Consider the following 22,165-nt stretch of genomic DNA (forward strand, 5'->3'; position numbering starts at 1 on the left):
ATTATTCCATTGCATGCATGGAGGAATGCATGCATTAAATGCATGCATCGGAGACAACTTGTGTGCCATGTTCAAGGTCCTTTGACTGGCAGGCATTAGGATCTGTGCCTACATTCTGGCTCTTCCTTCCTGTAGGAAAACCAGGAGGGCGTGACTCCAAGTGACAGGTGCTGGCCCATGAGGAGATGGATCCCAAAAAAGAGAGGAAGCATTTAGGAACTTTAACAGCGTAAAGAAAGGTAAGTGCCGATGAACTGATGCTTTTGAACTGTGGTGTTGGAGAAGACTCTTCAGAGTCCCTTGGACAGCAAGGGGATCCAACCAGTCCATCCTAAAGGAAATCAACCCTGAATATTCACTGGAAGGACTGATACTGAAGCTAAAGCTCCAATACTTTGGCCACCTGATTCAGAGAGTTGACTCATTAGAAAAGACCCTGATGCTGGAAAGATTGAAGGCAGAAGGGGATGACAGAGGATGAGATGGTGGATGGACTTGATGGACATGAGTTTGAACAAGCTCCAGGAGTTGGTGATGGACAGGGAAGCCTGGTGCGCAGCAGTCCAGGGGGTCACAGAGTCGGACATGACTGACTGAACTTTGAACTGAACAGCAAACTGACATGGCCACATCATTTTTTATTCTGTTTTTTAGAAGTACCAGTCCACAACGAATTAGCAACAAGTAAAAGGGCTCCTCTCTTGCCACAGGTATTTTGAGAAGTACTGCTGAACTTGGGGTAGTGCTTATCAGAAATTTCTTGATAATCCTGTGTACACAAATCTGCTGTCATTACGTCATTATCAATCTTGCATGAAAGTACGAGACTGACTCCCCTTTCTATTGTTTAACATCAAATCAAGCTCAACAGATAAGGAAAACGTACTTATCTAAATCCTTCCTCAAAACTGTCACAAGCACAAAGTGCTTATTCAGAAATTCTGATATCACATTTGTTAAAAGTTCTCCGAACTGTACACAAGATAAAATTCAAACATTTTTGTATTTCCTTATTTCCAGCTTCATCCTTTCCACTCCTCTTCTAAACTTTTATTTTCCAGTGGGGCCCATGAACGCTCCGTTGTTAATGGAGCTCCCACTGTACTCAGGGCAGCTGTCCTGGGAATGAGATCATTCTAAGTGAGCTCTGCAAACCCATTCCCCTTTGCCAGATATTCACTCTAAATTTTCTATGGAGTGAGGCTCAGCAACAGGCCTCAGGCTGGCCCCAGAACCAAGCAGAGAAGCCAGGACCAGGGAGATGTGAGGCAAATCTACTGGGGAAAAAAAAAAAAATTTTTTTTTTTTCTTTCTAATTAAAGGACATCTGCTCCTTTTGGCACAGTCTTGATTCCTTTCAGAAGTAATGCTTACTCCAAGAGGGCAAAGCCTTGGTTTGATTTATTCAGAGATGCATCCCAAGAATACAACAGATTCTCAAAGACTATCTGCTGAAAGAACTAAACGAGGATGTTTTGTGAAGATGTGATGGTTGCCACTATGGCAGCCATTTTGTGACCTTGAGGAAGGACCGATGGAATTGCATATGCCTCAATGTGAAGCCCTGATATTGCCAAGTCTCTGAACAAACGCTTCTTATTAAATGTGACCTGTATATACTTGTGTAGGTCACTGCTGGCTGAGTTATTTTGTGTCTTGTCACTGGAGAGTTGGCGCTCTGCCCAAAGGGACACTGAGGGTATCGTGTATGTGTGTGACTCACCTGTACAGTCTGATGGTAGATGGAAGAGGTTCGATTTTAGAAGCGAAGGATCACCCCTGGGAAACAGGGGGTGCCAACAGGGAATGGACTTAGACAGAAAGATCAAGCTGCCTGGTGAAAACGCAAGGCTGACAAATAGCTTAAAACTCTACAGTGGTTAATACTGTCGGCCACAAAAACACCCAGAAGGCAAACGAGCAGGGGAGCAGAGGTCAGCAGTGGCACGTGAACTGGTGAGCTGTGCCAAAGCCAGGCAGACATCCCACGGTGTGGTCAAGTCCAAATCTAGGTCTGGAAAGTCAGAATCAAGGACGGAATGAGGTCAAGTTCAAATCTAGGTCTGGAAAGTCGGAATCAAAGACGGAATGAATGGACCCAGGGTCTGCGAGCACAGTGAGGACCACTAGGTGGTGGTCTCCTGGGAAACAGCCAGACAGGCAGGAGGCCTGGGACATGGTTTGAGGAAGGAGGTTCTCAAAGTGTAGGGAGGACCTGACGAAGAAGGGGAGAGAGGATGCGGAGGAGGACGAGGGCGGGGGAGCTGGCAAAGAAGAGATGTTCTCAGGCCTTGGGTGGGTCACGAGGTGAGGTCATGTGCAGGAGTGGAAAGGCTGACATCAGGTGAGGGGTGTGGGGAGGCTTCGAGGGAGGGAGCATGGGCATGGAGGTCACCTTCTCCAAGGCTGGCACCCACGTGCCCTAGAATCCACTGGAGCACTTTTCTCAATATTGTCCAGCAAACCATGGAATCTGAGACAGAAGAGAACATGAGTCTCACCCAAGACAAGGCTGTCCGTCTGGAGGGAGGTGAGGCCACTGAGCCAAAGGGACCTTACAGACTCCGCAGGTTCATGACTAAACGGCTCACCTCTCCTCCCAGACCTGAGACGCTGTTTCACGTCTGGGCTCACCATGTGATTACACAAAGCTGTACATGTATGGTTTGATGACTCCTTAAAATATGTGTTCTGTGTTCCCATTTTTTGAACATGAAAGGCCCACGAATGAATCCAACCGAAGCAAGAAAACAATGAAATCCCAACACGGGTTCATGAGCAACAGGAACTAAGGGACCCAGGTCTGTGCAAAGGAAAGGAATGAGTTAGTTCTCTTAAAGGAGGGAGTAAAAACAATGGAAGAATGAGATGGCAGGTTGAACGGCAAATTTAAATTCTGAATAGTCACATGTATGTAAAATCAGAGATTCAGTAGTTCAAGATTAAGAAAAAAAACAATCCTGAGAGTCAATTAATATGTGTTGAAAGACAACCGCAGAAAAACACAGAGACAAATGGGGAGGGAGGGAAGGACTAAAGATTTGTTTTAAATCAGACCACAAACCCTGACAGAGCCAACAGACGATCCAAACCTAAACCTATAAACCCTATCTGGAAAGCCTCACAGAGCAGCCTCCCTCTTGGGTATCATCTGTTGCGATTTTATCTAATGACTGTAATTAAACCCTTTTTATCTTGCTAATCTAAACCCTGATCTCACTCTTCTCATTGCTGGAGTATTACTATTTCTCCATTCACCATATAGGACAGGTCGGAGTCCTTTTTATTCAGACTTGCTATGAAAAACCATGCTGAGAAATACCAATCGAGGGACAGCCATCACTCTTTGTAGATGTTGGCAAGAAAGCTCAAATCAGTCCCGAAAATGCTAAAATAGCTGTGAAATTTACCAAGTCGCTTCTGCAATCACCAGGGTCATGTTGATGTGACAAGGATGCTGAGGCAGAGAATGTAAAGCAGGGGATGAGGAGGAAAGACAGGTGAATGCCCAGGAGCCAGGCATCCAGGAAAACGTGTCCACCTGAGAGCTGTCATAGTCCACCAGAGTTATTACTCTCATGATGTTGATCAGTTGGGACTAGGGCATGCCATCATGATAACATCAATCAGTGTACAGCTAGGTAACAATCAGGGGAATAAGCTTGTGGTTTCTTGCTTTAAGGTAATTGAACTTCTGAGACAAAACACTTCTACCCACTGAACACTAGAGACTGATCACCATGCTTAAGTTTTGAAAAATTGCTCTTTTTAAAACATCAGGATACACAGAAAAACAATAGTTCTTAGAGATAAAAAAACAATGGTTCTTAGAGACAAGAAGGTCAAACCAGTCAACCCTGAAGGAAATCAACCCTGAATATTCATTGGAAAGATGGATGCTAAAGCTGAAGTCCCAATACTTTGGCCACCTGGTTGGAAGAACCAACTCATCAGAAAAGACCCTGGGAAAGATGGACGGCAGGAGAGGGGATGACAGAGGATGAGATGGCGGGATGGACACGAATTTGAGCAAGCTCTGGGAGATAGTGAAGGACAGGAAACCTGGCGTGCTGCAGTTCATGGGGTCACAAAGAATATGGCACAACTTAGCCACTGAACACAACAGAGACAAATAAATAAAAATTCATATAAGGACCAAAGAGCTTGAAATGTCAGAAAGCATGAACATAGCAACTCGGAAAATTTTGAGCTAAAACCTAGAATGTCAGTTATTACAAAGAATGTAATTTCATCAGATTCTCAACTGTTGGTTGAGAGCTGGAAGGAGTTTAAGATATTACTCCATCTCATCATCCCATTTATACAGGAAGAAACTGGGAGGAAGCTACCTGTCTACATTTGTCTAAAAGAATGTGCTAAGAGTTAACTCATTGATAATGGATGTGGCTGGCTTATAAATACTCATCAATACAGGTTGGGCTATCAGAAAAAAAGCAAACGGAGACCATTACTTGAAAGCCTTTTGCTGCGGTCTGACCTGAGAGAGGTGGCATCATATTGGCAAGTCCTGGGTAAAGTCTACTCTCCCGAAGGAAAATGAGGGCTTCAGTGAGCACGGCCTCCTAGGAGCCTTTTCTCTTGCTTATTCATGTATTAAAGTGGCTGTCTGCAAGTCATAATGGGAAATGAGCCAGCCTTAGACACAGCCAATATCTGTTAAGTATAAATTAGGAAAGCCACAAAATATTCCGCTGAGCACTTGAAAGTTGCTAGGAAGCAGGAGGTCAGATGATGCACAAAGGCCAGGTTATTCCCATCCCCGAGGCCTGAACAGGACTGGTTCCTGCTGGAGTCCCAGCATCCCAGAGTTGTGTGACTCAAGATGCTGAAATCTAGAAACCCCTCTTGACCCTGCTACCTGGGGAGAGGACCCAATGAGAAAATTCAAGGAAGGCGCAGGAAACAGAAAGCATACCACCAGCAATAACACGCTCTTTCTCCTCATCCATCCTTAGAAAAACATATTTCACATACTCCCCCTGAAGGTGTTAGTCCCTCAGCTGTGTCCAACTCTTTGTGACCCCATGGACTATATCCCACCAGGGTCCTCCGTCCATGGGATTCTCCAGGCAAGAATACTGGAGTGGAGCCCAGGCTGGATGCATGAGACAAGTGCTCGGGCCTGGTGCACTGGGAAGACCCAGAGGGATCGGGTGGAGAGGGAGGTGGGAGGGGGGACCGGGATGGGGAATACATGTAAATCCACGGCTAATTCATTTCAATGTATGACAAAAACCACTGCAATGATGTAAAGTAATTAGCCTCCAACTAATAAAAATAAATGAAAAAAAAAAAGAATACTGGAGTGGGTTGCCATTTCCTTCTCCAGGGGATCTTCCCCACCCAGGGATTGAATCCAGGTCTCCTGCTTTGCAAGCAGATTCTTCACCATCTGCACCACCAGACAAGCTCAAAAGCCATTATCTGACAAGGATGGGACTTGAACCCATGCGTGCAGAGCACAGTGGATTAGTAGTCCATCGCCTTAACCACTTGGCCACCTCGACACACTTCCCTTAGCAATCCAATTTACTTATTAACACTCACCATGTTTCCCATTCACACACTAGTAAAGTAATGCTCAGAATTCCCTAAGCCAGTCTTCAACAGTATGTGAACCATGAACTTCCAGATGTTCAAGGTGGTTTTAGAAAAGGCAGAGGCACCAGAGATCAAATTGCCAACATCCGTTGCATCATTGAAAAAGCAAGAGACTTCCAGAAAAACATCTAGTTCTGCTTTATTGACTAAGCCAAAGCCTTTGGCTGTGTGGCTCACAATAAACTGTGGAAAATTCTGAAAGAGATGGGAATACCAGACCACCTGACCTGCCTCCTGAGAAACCTGTATGCAGGTCAGGAAGCAACAGTTGGAACTGGACATGGAACAACAGACTGGTTCCAAACAGGGAAAGGAGTATGACAAGACTGTATATTGTCACCCTGCTTATTTAACTTATATGCAGAGTACATCATGAGAAACACTGGGCTGGAGGAAGCACAAGCTGGAATCAAGATTGCCGGGAGAAATATCAATAACCTCAGATATGCAGATGACACCACCCTTATGGCAGAAAGTGAAGAAAAACCAAAGAGCCTCTTGATGAAAGTGAAAGAAGAGAGTGAAAAAGTTGGCTTAAAGCTCAACATTCAGAAAAGTAAGATCATGGCATCCAGTCCCATCTCTTCATGGCAAATAGATGGGGAAACAGTGGAAACAGTGACAGACTTTATTTTTCTGGGCTCCAAAATCACTGCAGATGGTGAGTGCAGCCATGAAATTAAATGACACTCCTTGGAAGAAAAGTTATGACCAACCTAGACAGCATATTAAAAAGCAGAGACATTACTTTGCCAACAAAGGTCCATCTAGTCAAGGTTATGGTTTTTCCAGTAGTCATGTATGGATTTGAGAGTTGGACTACAAAGAAAGCTAAGCGCTGAAGAATTGATGCTTTAGACCTGCGGTGATGGAGAAGACTCTTGAGAGTCCCTGGGACTGCAAGAAGATCCAACCAGTCCATCCTAAAGGAGATCAGTCCCGAATATTCTACTGGAAGGACTGATGTTGAAGCTGAAACTCCAATATTTTGGCCACCTGATGTGAAGAACTGACTCATTTGAAAAGACCCTGATGCTGGGAAAGATTGAGGGCAGGAGGAGAAGGGGACGACAGAGTATGAGATGGTTGGATTGCATCACCGACTCAATGGACATGAGTTTGAGTAAATGCCAGGAGTTGGTGATGGACAGGGAGGCCTGGTGTGCTGCAGTCCATGGGGTCACAAAGAGTCAGACACGACTGAGAGACTGAACTGATGTTTCCCATTCTTAGATTTAAAGCATAGTTTTCAGGGTTCTGGTAATACTTTTTCCATGAATTTACTTTTCCATACATCTGCCCCCACATGGGTGTTATATCCTTCATAAATTCTATCTGAGGATGTGGTCCCAAGTTAAGTAAGTGGTGAACAAGTTCAAGAGGAAACAAAAGCCTCTTCATGCTGGGACAGCCACAGTCAGTGTGGAAGGGCCCCACCAACACACAGATGTTGTCTCTCTGCAGAGAGACAAGTATGATCGCTATTATTTATCTACCACCATGACCAGTGGTGGCCAGCATGTGCCACAGTCTGAGCCAACAGACATGATCACAGTTAACCTTGCAACCACCTTAAAAATGGGTGACTTCTGTCCTCATACCATCAAGGAGGCAACTCAAGTGGCTATGCCAATGTCACATGGCTGGTGAAAGGCAGGGAGTCCAGCATTTCCTATGAGACTTCACTCTGTCCACCATGGTTTCTAATACATCTTTGCTGATCATTTTAATCTAGACCTGTTGAAAGATTAACCAGTTTTATCAGTCTGTATACTATAGAGTATCTGAAGGAAAGGCTGCCTTATTCACTAGCAAACAGAAATACAATCAACTTGTCCCCTGAGAATCATAAAACCTTATGCCATTAGTCCTAGAATGTGTAGAAAAACAGGCCAGGTTAACTGACAGCTAGAGAGTCACTGGGCAGGTTGGGATTCGGTTTGAATTAGAGGTTAACTATTGCGATTCGGGCCACAAAACCATGGGACCAGGCCAGGTGAGACCAGTGTCAGGGAGAGACACATTGCGCACTGGCGAATGTTCTCAAATGTCCTTCTGAGTCTGGTTTCACCTTTTCCCAATCCATGATTTGGCCTCATCAACTATATCTGAGGCCAGAACATGATTTATTAGCTGAAATGGAAATGATTTAGAGACAACCTATTCATCAGTTCATTTCTTCCTGTACTTTTAGCACCCAGCCCCTCAAATAACAGTTAACAATCAACCAAAGAGTATTGCTTCATCTGTGCCCATACATCAGGAGGAGAAGGGGGCAACAGAGGATGAGATAGTTAGATGGCATCACCAACTCAATGGACAGGCGTTTGAGCAAACTCAACTGAGCAAGTGAACAAGCTCCATCCCATTCACAGGACCATCAAAAACAATAAAAAGTTAGGAATACGTGCAACCAAGGAAGTGAAAGATCTGTACTTTGAAAACTATGGGGTCGCAAAGAGCCGGACATGACTGAGCGACTGAACAAGAAGTGACGATACGTCAGCTAGTCTATTCATCTTTCCCTACACCTGCTCTCAGCTCTGCAGTTTACCGTCTGCGCGGCACCCAGCAGAGTGCAATCCGGGTTTTAGGCTCAAAGCAGAACCAAGAACAGAAAAGCCCGCATACCCTCGCCAGTTGCTAAAGGCCTTTCAAATATTCCCAAACCGCTTTCTCAACTGTTTCAATACTTCATGCCAACATGTTGTAACAGGGAGAGTGGATGTGCTCTGAGCAGGCAAGGTGAGTAATGCAGAACAAGTGGCGATTGTATTGTAGTTCATTTCTTGTTTTTTTTTTCTGATCAGGCATGAGAAGGGAAAGGCTTTAACTCAGTCAACACTGGCAGAGCCCCAAGCCTGTGTGAACCGGGAAATGGCCGAGCACAGCTGCAAACACATCCAGTGTTCCTGAGCAGGGGTGGACCGTGTGCTCATGCAACGAGGCGACAGACCATCGCTGGTTCAAAGCTGGTTGGCGGCACTGAGGTTTGCAGTGTTTCGTACATCTGATCCCAGACCCCAGTACTAACGGGCTGGGTCTGAACCCAAGAAACCTGGGTCACATGATATCACCACCAGGTCCGAGCTGCCCTTCCACCTCCACTCAGGACTCATTTTCCTAATCTGCAAGGCACCTCCAAGCAGAAGGCTCTCCGGGGCGCCTCTGTGTGCACCCGCAGTTTAGTGTAAACTGAACACGCCACGCTTCAGTGCAATTGATGTAATGAAGGCATGGAATCAAACAAGAAGGTCAACTTTTCAGAGTTAATACCAAAATCAACAAAAGGAAAAGAGAAAGAAAAAGAAGTCAAGCCAGGCTAATTTCCCTTCTGTAATTTCTCAAGCCACAATCAACATATTAAAGATTCTTTACATTTGGGGTTGGTTTCACTGGCTCAGCACAATTGGCCTCAGTCCTCTACTTCTGTAGTGTAACAACCTTATTTAAACCATCCTCTACTTACATGGCATCATCGACCCAACGGACACGAGTTTGAGCAGACTCTGGGAGATGGCGGAGGGCAGGGAAGCCTGGTGTGCTGCAGTCCATGGGATCACAAAGAATCTGACACTACTAAACGACCGAACAACAATAATTACTCATATGTGTTACCTCCTTATTTAAACTGTTTTGTTGAAAACAACGTCAAGGGATGCCTGAAAGATTTCATATTCAAGCCTCTGTCCTGTGCCTAAAGCATGAAGGCTGAAATCGCAGGAACTCAAACTTCTTGTGCATATTCAAACTTCATCTTCTGGTTTCTAAAGAGACTTTTTACAAAAGCATTGCTAAACAGTATCTGAAACATTTGTTCGCTGGTGAAATTTTCACCACATTTTTAACAGGGACACTGTCATTTCATAAAGGCAAACTCTGAGTCTATCACAGAATTCGAAAGCTGAACAGTATCCCCTTTTAAGTGAAATACTGGCAAACGAAGCATCTGGCGCACTTTAATGGGCTGTTTTATCCTTTCACAGTGGCTGAAACTAGGACAGCCATTCATCTAAGCAAGCGGATAGCACAAGGCAATTACATAATCCTCCAGGGCACACGGATATTCAGGGTGCTCCACACCTCCCCCAAATTTAAAATTTTCTAGTACTACTTACGAGGAAAGAAAACAGTAATTAATATATGTTTCACTTAATGACTCAATACCTGTGAAAAATGTGAAAGGATACTCTTTTCACCATAAATGCAAACAGTTAAAACAAGGTCCAAAGTCATAATACGTGTTATAATAAAAATTAAACTGTGGATGTCATTTTTTTTTTTCCTTTTACCAAGACCAGTGGAAAAATAAGGATAAAGCCCAAGAGATAATCAGCATTGATATCTTAACCCAGTGACTTTCAGCCAGGGGTAATTCTGCCCTCTGGGGGACACTTGGGGGAGAGTGGTTTGGTACTGGCATCTATGGGAAGAAGGTAGGGCTGCTGTTACCAGTCCATGTAAGATGCATTGGACAGTACTCCCCACCCCCACCCAACCACCAGCAAAGAACTGGGTCAACAGTGCCAAGGTTGAGACACTCTGCCCCAAACCGATAAATTAAAAAATATTTAAACAAGGAGGTGGAAGGAAAAGGATGTGAAATTCAATTATGGACACCTTTCAAGTTTGAAGCACAACTCAGGGGAAAAAAAGTAGGTTACAAAGCTGGACTAGGAGGCCAAAGCTTAGAGGGAGGTTTGGGGCTGGAAAAACACAAGGGAAAGGTACTCACCTGGGCTGAGAGCAGGACAGGAGTGAGTTCCTATGGGAACAGCACAGGTGAGGAGGTGAGGGCAGGCCCTTGGCCAAGCCCACACCCAGGGAACCAGTTAAGAGCGGGATGGGGAGAGGCTTGGTCAGAGAAGTGCCAGGAAGGAGGGGGTGGCTGGTGATGCCACGGGGGTGGAAGGTAGGGATTAGGAGGGCAGGGCAGGGAAAAACTGTACCTGCAAGCTTTCAGCAAGACAGAGGCAGAGGCAGCCTGGATGGCAGAACCTCGGAAATAAGAAAATGGGCATGGACTTTTTTCAGAAATGTTTCAGCAGTGAAAAGAAGGCTGCTCAAGTCATGCTCCTATTCATTCCTACCCCCTCTTTTTCTTTTACATAAATAAATACGTGTATTTAAATACAGGAGGTGTATGTCTTCCCTGGCGGCTCAGATGGTAAAGAATCCACCTGCAATGCAGGAGACCGGATTCAATCCCGGGGTCGGGAAGATACCCTGGAAAAGGGAATGGCTATCCACTCCAGTTTTCTTTTCTGGGAAATCCAACGGACAGAGGAGCCTGGAGGGCTACAGTCCATGGGGTCGCAGAGAAGCAGACACGACTGAGAGACTAACACTTACTAGATGGGACCCCCAGGGTAAAGTGACAGGGAATTCATTCCCTGTGGATGAAACTCCAAGATGAGAATAGGAGGACAATTAAGAGAGGTGGCTGGGCCCCGCCCAATCACAAATTTCCCAATTTCGAAGTCAGGAGACCTCCCTGACCACACATGCGCAGAAAGCCTCCTTGGCGGTCAAAGGGGAGTGATGTTAAGCTACCCACAGGCCTTTCAGTAGAATCCACCTTGGCTAAAAGACACCCATGCACACATGGGAGAATCCCGAGAGAGATCAAACATGGGCTGTGAATCAGGCAAATCAAAACAACTGGCCAAAGGAAACCCGGAAGAAATGCCCCATGAGAGTAATTCAAATTGCCACGAGGGTGGGACTCAGTGATTCTCTCTCTGAGTCTGTCTGGGTGTCTATCCATATGTACTGTACTTTTGTCCTCTTAATAAACACTTTACTACTTCACTACTCTCCATCTTTGTGGGGATTTTTTTCTGCAAAGCCAAAGGGCCAGGGCCCTTCTCACTGACCACTGGCCTAGTGGATAGGCTAAGGTGCTTTCACTGCCACAACCTGACCTCAGTCTCTGGCTGGAACCCAAGCCCTGCTCCAAACCATTGCAGGCTGAGGCCACCTGAGACCCAAAGTGTCAGCAGGAGATGGGCTCCAAGGAGAAGGAACTCTTCACAGCCCAACAGAGAAAATGATGGACCATGGTCTCAGGAGAAGCAAGAAAAGTTAAATCAAGAAGACAAGGTGAGGCTGTTCTTCAGAAAACCTGCAACAATTTAAACTTCCAGCAGCGAAGTACACGAATGCGAGTCTTCTCAAATAGTCACAGTCTCTGGGACGTGTTACTGATGACAGAAAACCAAAAATTCATCCAGTCCTCACATCGGCAAGATTATCTCACTATTTTATGTTTTACTTCTCTGATGATACTATTGAGGTTGTCAGGTTATTTCCCATTTGTATTAGAACTTTTGCAAATTTCTTGCTCATGTGTTTTACTCATTTTTCTGCTAAAATATTTACTATTTTCTTATTAACTGGTGAGGGCTCTTTACATATTAAGGTTCTAAATCCATTATTACATACTACAAAACTTTTCTGGTTTCTGGCCTTAATGAAGGGCATGTTGCCCACGTGTGTATACATCAACAGCCTAACAATGTGCATACTCTCATTTTAGCAAATAAACTTCTGACAATTTACCTTAAGGGACAGTCTTAAATGAGCACAAGTATTTACACACATGTGGATAATATAGTAAGCAGCACTGTTTACAACAAGAAATAAAGGAAATAATCCAACAATAGAAATTTGACTTAAAGCACCACCACTGATAATTACATACAGTCGTGGAAAAAAAAGCACAGGAATGTTTTAAGATATATTAACAAAAAAAGTAAGTTACCAAAAATAGAATTATAATATGATCTAGTAATTCCAATCCTGGGTATATATCCAGACAAAGTGAAGTCTCTCAGTCATGTCTAACTCTTTGCAACCCCATGGATTAGCCTGCCAGGCTCCTCCATTCATGGGATTTTCCAGGCAAGAACACTGGAGTAGGTTGCAGTTTCCTTCTCCAGGGGATCTTCCCGACCCAGGGATCGAACCTGGGTCTCCCACACTGCAGGGCAGATTCTTTACCATCTAAGCCACCATATCGAGACAAAACTATAATTCAAAAAGATTTATGCACCCCCTATGTTCATAGCAGCACTATTCACAATAGCTGAGACACAGAAACAACCTACATGTCGATGGGTGAACAGATAAAGATGTGGCACGTATATATACAATGGAATACTACTCAGCCATAAAAAAGAATGAAATAATGCCATCTGCAGCAACATAGATGCAGCCGGAGATTATCACACGAAAGTGAACAGAAAGACAAATGCTGTATGATATCACTTACATGTGCATCGAAAATATGACACAGATGAACCCATCTACACAACAGAAACAGACTCATGGACACAGAGAACAGACTGGTGTTTGCTGAGGGGGAGGGGGTTAAGGGAAGTCATGAATGGGAGGCTGGGGTTAGCATATGTAAACGTTTACACATAAAATGGATAAACAAGATCCCACTGTATGTGTATAGCACAGGGAACTATATTCAATATCCTGTGATAATGGAAAAGAATATTTTTTTAAAAAGAATGTATATATGTAACAATCACTTTAGTGTACAACAGAAATTAGCACAACATTGTGAATCAACTATACTTCAATAAGAATATATTGGTTTAAAAAAAGGTAGACTATGATCCCAGTTTAAAGAAAAAACTACGCATACAACAAAATGTAAGCACAATTGTCTGTTGGTAGTAAAATTATAGGTAAATATAAAGAGATTTTTTTTTTTGGATTCTGCATTGTTTCCAAATATTTTATAATCAGTAAGTATGGCCTTTGTACTGGAGAAGGGTGGAAGAAAACCCTAGTGACTACTGTGATAATGTTTTTATTATAGTTACTCTTCATGGCAGTAGTATTTTTGAGTATCAGGGAAAGAACTGGCCTGAGGAAGGAAAACAGGAAATTCTCCAGGGTCAAAGGCCAGCACAGCGAAGGGCTGAGGACAGAAGGTGGAAGACAGAGCTTTCTCCAAGGCTGTGAGCAAACCCAGGGACATCAGACTCTGAGCCTAGGCACCAGACTGCAACCAGCCCCCAGTTCCCACCCTCTGGGCTCCAAAACCTGGACCCTTTGCTCCAAGGTGGCTGAGGAGAAACACAGCTTTTGGAATCCTTCATCCAGATGCTGGGTGAGCAGCGGTGAGCGTTACAACAAACTCACAAACAGAAATCACACATTAAGGGGGCTACTTGTGAAACTATTAATGCAGACACTTAGGCTAGAACACACACACACACAATCAGTCTGCCTATGACTCACAGGTAGTCTGGGACTGGGATGGGCCCAAACATTGAATTGAGCTGCTATTCTAATTGGATGCTATTAAGAAGTTCATCAAGACCAACCAAAATAAAAATGCACCACTGGAGGGCTGCAGGGAGGTGGCATGGCTCCCTGCATGGTGGGAACAGGGGAGACATGTATCCTGTTATGGCAGATGGCACCTTCCAGGTGGGAAGTAAGCAGGTGGGCTGGAGTGCCTTTGCCAACATGCTCTTCACCATGCCATGGTTCTCCTTCACAGAGAGTGAAATATTATTCATCCAACAGTGAGTGTATTCTCTCACTGCAAACAACAACAGGATTCTGGAACTGGGGTTCCATATATGGAAGCACAGAAAGTCAGGTGAGAAAACCCAGAAGTCCAACACAATGAAAGAGCCAGAAATATGTGGCACTTCATCTTTCCCTCATGATGGTTCTCAGTTTTATGTCAAATTAATTTCCCCTGTGGTCGCTCAAATGGTAAAGAATCTGCCTGTAATGCGGGAGACCCGGGTTCGATCTCTGGGTCAGGAAGATCTCCTGGAGAAGCGAATGGCAACCCACTACAGTATTCTTGCCCTGGAAAACTCCATGCACAGGAGAGACTCCCATGCCACAGTCCACAGGGTCACAGAGTCGGATACAACTTAGCGACTAACACACAAGTTTGGAAAAACTCACGGATAAAAATAAAACATTCTAACATTCAGCTTTCACTTGGCACTAGGAATTTATTTCCGTGAAGGCAGATCTGGCCAAGCGGCAGTCAGCCACATTATTATTCATTTCTTTTAAATGTAAGTCAATTTAATTTGAAAGCCCACCTTCACATTTAAGACACTTATTCTCTTAAAGGGCACTTTTAGCAACTGAATAGAAATCAGCTAAACACATTCAAGTGGCAGAAGAGGCAGAGATTAGCATTTCAGACGCTCTTTTATTATGGTCTTTAAATCTTTAGGGACTTCTACTCCGAGGAACAAGAGGATCTCAACAAAATGGGTCTCACCAGGTTTCTCCAGGCAGATTGCACAATATCAGCAAGTTCACGCTTGCATGAAACAAGTACAGGATGTTCAACAAATGACCATTCAGTTCCCATAATCTCCCAGTTCCACCTCCCAGTACCAACCAGTTTATAACCCAACTTAGAAAGATGCTGCTTCTTTGCCCATTTCTTTGAAGGTCGATATAAACCACAGGGCAAGAAAAAACCACGGAACTATATAGCATATACTCTTCCAAAGGGAACTTCTTTGACATCACAAATTCAAACAAAAGAAACCCTCCCCTCACCATTTCCCAGAGCGACCCAATAAGACAAATGATATTTTTTTCCTATAAAAGATGTCATGAACAAAATACATGGCATCACCAATGCCTTATCCACGTGGTTACGTCTTTTGTTTTTACACAGCAACAGTAGTTCAGACTTGCATAAACAATCAAAATCAGCACTTACCCATCTGTTTAGAAACTAAACAGTTCTGCTGGTCAGGAAAGCCTGAGGAAAAGAGCAAAAAAACCTGTCTTCCTCAGGCTTGAAAAATTCCTCCATACAAAAATTTCAGTACTGCGATCGTCGTGAAACTTTTAAACCATGCAGATAAAGAGAAAAACCCCTACCTTGGGTCTCTTTTGCCCCCTTCAGCTTTTGTCCACTGTAAACGGCTGCATCTTTAGCAGTCCGGGCTGCAAGCATCTGAGCCCACAAAAAAAAAAAAAACACAAAAACGGGCTTTCTTCAGCTCGCTGCTGTTCCCAGTCTTTTATGTGGTGTCTTGGGCCCTGCTTGTCCAATTCCTGATTTTACTGAAAGAAGTCCAGCCTGGAGAGGCTGGGGCGGGAGAGAGACTGCCCAGGACACTTCAGACTGCAGAAGCAAACGAATCACCTTCTACACGCCAACACGTGTGCGGAGACATTAGGACGGTCCAAAGAGTCTGACTTTTCAAAGATGACTAATATTAAAAAGAAAAAAAAAAATGTCCCAGGACAAAACGTTGCAATTCAGCGGTGACCTTGGAAACTCCACCCTGAGAAAAGGAGCCCTCCCTCGGTCCGCTGCATTTAGGGCTATTTATCCTGGTCTTTGCATTTGCTTCCTGAATGGTTGCCATGACAACTCAGTAAACAGGATTCAAGTGACCACTGAGGGGTTTAGTGGGATTGTTTTGTTTAGGGAGAAGAATGGTAGCTTTAAGCCTTCCTCTACGAAAATTTCCTGAAAAGGTAGAGCTGTCTTTTTTTAGATTGTGTGTAGGTGATGTTCTCAAAAATCAGAGATGCAGGAGATGAGTGCTCTGGTTCCAGAAGATGAGGCAACAAGAGTCGCAATCAGAAAGACAGGAAGAGTTCTGGAAGGTTACCGTGTGCCAAGAGGGCTTTGTCCAGTGTGGATGCAGAGAAAGCAGCATCTCAAAAGACTGTAAGACTAAGTGAACGCAGGGCGGAGTCAGTCTGATAATCCAGACAGTTCTAAAACAAATCCTGGCTCCCGGGTTCCCCTTTGCTCTCTCAGTGTCTCCATTTTTTCATTTAGTCTCTCTTCAATAAAGCAGTGGCTCAGTGCTAAAGAACCCGCCTGCAGTGCAGGAGACGTGGGTTCGATCCCTGGGTCAGGAGATCCCCTGGAGAAGGAAATGGCAACCCACTCAAGTATTCTTGCCTGGAGAATCCTATGGACAGAGGAACCTGGTGGGGCTACAGTCCATGGGGTAGCAGAAGAGTTGGATATGACTGACTCAGCAACTATAAAGCCGTTATCAATCAGACTGTGAGCCACAGAAACTTCATTCTCAATCTTCATCAATCAAAACTATCCTGTTCTTATAAAATATCACCCGAAAAAATGCTCACCGGGTTGTAAACAGATGATGAACATTTCATATTTTGACACATCACTATAGTATGCCTTTGTCAAAACTCAAAGAATCTACAACACAGTGAACTTGAATGATAATTTTTGATTTCAATAATAATGGATCAATATTGGTTCACTAATGGTAGCAAATGTACACTAACGTAAGAGGTGCTGTGAGGAAATTGTGTGTGTGTGTGTCTGTGTGTTGGAGGGGAGAGTAATATGGGAACTCTTTGTGCTCAAATTTTCTGTAAATTTTAAAATATTCTAAAAAATAAGGTTTATTCATTCTTATTTATTTTTAATTGGAGGATGTTGGTACTCAGTCATGTCCAACTCTGTGACCCCAGAGTCCACAGGCTCCTCCATGGGATTCTCCAGGCAAGAATACTGGAGTGGGTGGTCACTGGCTTCTCTTTCTGAGCCAGGGACCAAACCCAGGTCTCCAGCATTGCAGGCAGATTCTTTATTGTCTGAACCACCAGGGAAGCCCCAAGTTTCAACTGGAGGATAACTGCCTTACAATACTGTGTTGGCTTCTGCATCAATCAGCCACAGGTATATATATGTCCCCGCCCTCTTGGACCTCCCCCCACCCTCCCCATCCCACCCCCTAGGTTGTCACAGAGCACCCCACTGAGCTCCCTATGTTAAAGAGCAATTTCCTATCGGCTGTCTATTTTACATATGATAATGTACATGCATATGTTTCAATGTTACTCTCTCAACTCCTCCCACCCTCTCCTTCCCCAGCTGTGTCCAAAAACCTGTTCTCTATATCTGTGTCTCTATTCTTGCCCTGCGAATAGGTTCATCAGCACCATTTTCCTTGACTCCATATATTTGGGTTAATAAACGATGTTTTTCTCTTTCTAATGTACTTCACTCTGTATCAGAGGCTCTAGGCTCACTACAACTGACTCAAATGTGTTCCTTTAAAAAAAAAAAAAAAGAAATTAAAATGTTCATCCATAACCATGTCAAAGGCTAAACAGAAAAAAAAAAAAAAAAGATTAAGAAGCTAATTACAACAAACTTCCAAAAGTATTCTATTTAAAACTAAAGTCAGAAAGGAGGAGGCCTGGACACAGTCTGAGATTTTCCTTGATTCAGCTTTAACTGGGGGTTAAACTTGTTAGGATGAAGGGAGCCTATTTTTCACCCCACACGTGAAAGGCAATGATGGACTGTTTTACACACTGAAGGGTTGCTGTTTCGCATCCCTGCCACCTCGTTTTATACCCACGGCTGCTCGGGCAAGTGAGCAGCTTGCTCTGCTGGCTCAGACAGTCAAGAATCTGCCTGCAAAGTGGGAGACCCGGGTTCGATCCCTGGGTCGGGAAGAAACCCTGGAGAAGGGAATGGCAACCCACTCCAGTATTCTTGCCTGGAGGATCCCATGGACAGAGGAGCCTGGCGGACTCACTACGCACACTTGGGAGAATAGGCAACAACCCCAAGGCCACATGACTGCTTGGTGATAAGAGGCTGGACGACACCCGGGCACACACACCTTTGACTTGTATCAATTTCACTCCAGTGCTGTAGGGGCCTTGCACCCGGGCAGCTGCGCAATTGCCTTCCCACACGGGTGGGGCCTCGGGGTTTCAGAACTCCCCAGACCCAGGGCACCTTGCACCCCGCGTCTCAGCAGCAGTGGAGCAGAGCCACCTGCGCCCTTCATGTGGCGCCTGAATGCATGACCTAGTCACCCAGGTTCCATGGGTGACCTGGGGGCACGCAGAGGGCAGCTGGGGATGTGTGGGGCAGTGGTGAGCGCAGCCGTGGGAAGACAGCTGCACTGAAAAGAACAGGAAAAGCAAAGGCATGAAAGAGACAAGCTGAGTGAGGAATAAGGCGAAGCTCCATCAAACCCAGCTGTCCTCAAGAGCCTAGAGATACCGCAGTTTGATGTACGGACGTGCAACTGAAAATTCTAAGATAACATTTCTTGCAGGCATCTGGTTACTCGACCAGGAAAAGCGTATACTTATTCAGAGCTTAAAATATTTGACATACTCATACGAATAAATATTTGCCATTTTACTTTCATCTCAAGTGACTGGATAAAAATCTGCAAATGGAAGATAATGAAGTGCAGATTTCATTCAGTAGGAATGAAGACCTTTCCCATTAATAGTAAGGGCATAAAAAGAAAGAAAAGACAACAACAGGGTCCCTTTAGGTGTAAACAGAGAGTAAATTATCTGTTCCTGAGGATTAGTTTACGAAGAGGTAGGCGGACCCTTTGGTGTCTCATTTAAAGGGGACAAACAGATCATATTTCATCAATTCTTTATGCAAACATGTTCCCTTCTCCGTTCGCCTGAATGTGTCCACGGCTTGCTGACATCCGAACAGCCATCATGATGCAATCCCATTCCCACATGTGCATGGATTTCACCACAGCTTTTCACTCTCTTTGAAAATCACAGGCACTATTGAAACTACTTGCGCTGCATCTAGCTGGCCTTTAAATGTAACCTAAATATTCCTCATTAGAGTCATCAAAGAAACGGAAAGTCATTTTATCTGCAGAACGGCCTGGAAACAGAGCAACAAGGTGTAACTCTTACCAGCAAAGCAAGAATCTGTGGTGGGCGACGACCCCCATTTCATACTTCTTGCAAAGCAAAGGGCAAGTGCCTGGAGACAGAACAGCATGGTGCTCGGGCTAAGTGGCTTAGGAACAGCTTCTGCTTTCAGAGTGATGTATAAATAATGGTGCCTTTACAATGATGGGAATGTTTGATTTAGTAAAATATGGTAATAGATAATGTTTGCACTGAATGATATTTAATTCTAGAAAGTGAAAGGTGAAAGTCTCTCAGTCGTGTCAAACTCTTTGCGGCCCCGTGGACTCTCCAGGCCAGAATACTGGAGTGGGTAGCCCTTCCCTTCTCCAGGGGATCTTCCAGACCCAGGGATCGAACCCAGGTCTCCCACACTGCAGACAGATTTTTTATCAGCCGAGGCACAAGGGAAGCCCAAATTCTAGAAAGTTCGATCAAAATGCTAAAATACAGTGTTTAACCTTTCAGGTTCAACCCTTGTTATCCAACAGGTTTGCACACCCAAACGTCCTTGCCAAGTCCTGGCAGAGAACACATTCCCTAGGGGAATACCACTTAAGAGATTTGAGTGTCTGCGTATGAAGCAGCAAGCCCAGCTCTCAGTATTTGTGAATGAGTCTCCAGCGCTGAGCTTGGCTCTTTCCAAGGGCTCCAAACCCTGGGAGGGGGCGGGTGGGGGGGACACTGCATGTGAGAAGGGGTCATCTAGGAGAAAGAAAGACAGCATATTAGCACAGAAAGGCTGGATCACAGGAAGAACATCACTCTAATACTGACCTACTGGTGTATCCCCAGGGTCACTTCTGACTACACAAATCAAAGATGACCCAGCAAAAAACAGACCAGAAATAAACTAGAATAGAACCCACAGCAGTAAGGATTAAAGACAGGGCATAAGTCTATCTCTGGCAAAGTGAAGTATACACCATGAGCATCTTCATGGTGTCCTTTTATGAGCAATTCGATTTAACGTTTACTGAGCACACATGCAGGCCTGGATGTGGACTGGGCTACCCAGCAGGGCGCAAAGATGGAAGACGCAAGCCAGCAAAGTGGTACCTGGTCAAGATCTTCTGTATTTATGGAATACCTTATTCAGAAAATAAGCCAGCCAGGGCTTCCCTGGTGGCTGAGATGGTAAAGAATCTGCCCGTAATGCAGGAGACCTGGGTTCAATCCCTGGGTCAGGAGGATTCCCTGAAGAAAGGAATGACTACCCACTCCAGTATTCTTGCCTGGAGAATTAATTCCATGGACTGTAGCGTGGTGGGCCACAGTCCAGAGTCGGACACGACTGAGCGACTCACTCACTCACTCACTCAGAAAACCACGCTGGGGTAGAGAAACCGAAGCCTAAAAAGAAATGTAACAGATCGCCAGTCCAGGTTGGATGCATGCGACAGGGTGCTCAGGGCTGGTGCACCGGGATGACCCAGAGGGATGGGATGGGGAGGGAGGTGGGAGGGGGGTTCAGGATGAGGGACACATGTACACCCATGACCGATTCATGTCAATGTCTGGCAAAAACCACTACAATATTGTAAAGTAATTAGCCTCCAATTAAAATAAATAAATTAAAAAAAATAAATGGAAAGGGTCACTGGAATAAACTCAGAAAGGCTTGTGAGAAACAAGATGAGTAAAATGAGAGGGGAAAAGATTTAGAAAGAGTAAGACAGGACAAAAAAGTCAAGGTAGGAAATGCACTGTAATAACATCAGAATTTTCTAATATGTGGACTCTGTTAAAACAAACAAAAAACCTAAGGAAAAACATAGCAGGCAGAGCTCCTGGGGACCACACAAACACGAATCCCTAGGATTAAATGTGCCGGATTCATGAAGCCATTCATCAAATCACGATGCCTCTGGAAACAAAAGGCTGCGGTTTCCATAACGCCAACATGGCGCTCTCAGCTCGTGTGTGGTCCTGAGTGTTGTCTTAAAGAGGGACCTGGGCGGATGTCAATAGCAGCCGCATGAAGAGAGGACACAGGTCAGCAGGACTCACTGAAGGGAAAAAACTGGCCTCCCCTGAAGTCTCTCAAAGATGACTTCAGTGTGAGACGGTTGGACCGTCCTCCTATCTTGGATCCTGGAGACGGGTTAAGACAAGGCCACCACAGCCAGGCCGGCCCTGTGTGTCCAGCTTCACTATCCTACTGGATGTTCCATTTTCCACCACACACAGCTGCATCCAACTCACAGACCGCAGGGCTTCCCTCCTGGGACGCCTGGTCCAGGGCTCCCCTTGGCGTGGACACCCCTCATCCCTAAGAAAAACCTGACTCCACAGAGCCACCTCTGCTAAAAGCTTCCCCCCAGAGGTCCCCCAGACCAGTCAGCTGACTCATGTCCTGCCTTTTTAGAGCAGACCTGATAGAATCTTCGAGGATATGGTTATGCGGGGTTAAAACTTAAAGATGACCATGCAGGAATCAAAGACGCTTCTGCCTAGAACCGAAGAGTTCCTCATCCAAAGACAGAAGGAAGACTGAGGAAAGCAAGCCAGATCCTTCACATTTCTTTTTAGGCTTTGGTTTCTCTATCCCAGGGCTATTTTCTGAATAAGTGAGTGAGTGAGTTGCTCATGGCATCTGACTCTGCGACCCCATGGACTGTAGCCCACCAGGCTCCACTGTCCTGTGAATTCTCCAGGTGAGAACACGTCCTGCCGCTCCTGTAGCAAGTAGGGCTTGCACTCGGGGCTGGGAAGTGCAGAGAGCCAGTTCTCACACCCGGGAAGGCTCTCCTGATATTTATCCATCTGTTCCCTTCTTTGATTCTGAACTGAGGAATGTTAACAATGGACTTTTCTGACTAAAAGTTACTTGCTGAATCAA

At 44.9% G+C, this 22,165-nt stretch overlaps 1 protein-coding gene and 1 non-coding gene across 2 annotated transcripts in view; both read right to left on the minus strand.

Annotated features, from left to right (window-relative positions):
• The window catches only part of MYO10 (myosin X), a 252,256-nt gene that overhangs the window by 60,820 nt on the left and 169,271 nt on the right, over positions 1-22,165 (minus strand). The window lies entirely within an intron of this gene.
• On the minus strand, positions 5,447-5,528 carry TRNAS-ACU (transfer RNA serine (anticodon ACU)). Its single transcript has one exon. It is a non-coding gene; the product is annotated as a tRNA-Ser (tRNA).

The sequence above is a fragment of the Odocoileus virginianus genome, chromosome 14 (assembly GCF_023699985.2).
Source record: "Odocoileus virginianus isolate 20LAN1187 ecotype Illinois chromosome 14, Ovbor_1.2, whole genome shotgun sequence".
NCBI lineage: Eukaryota > Metazoa > Chordata > Mammalia > Artiodactyla > Cervidae > Odocoileus > Odocoileus virginianus.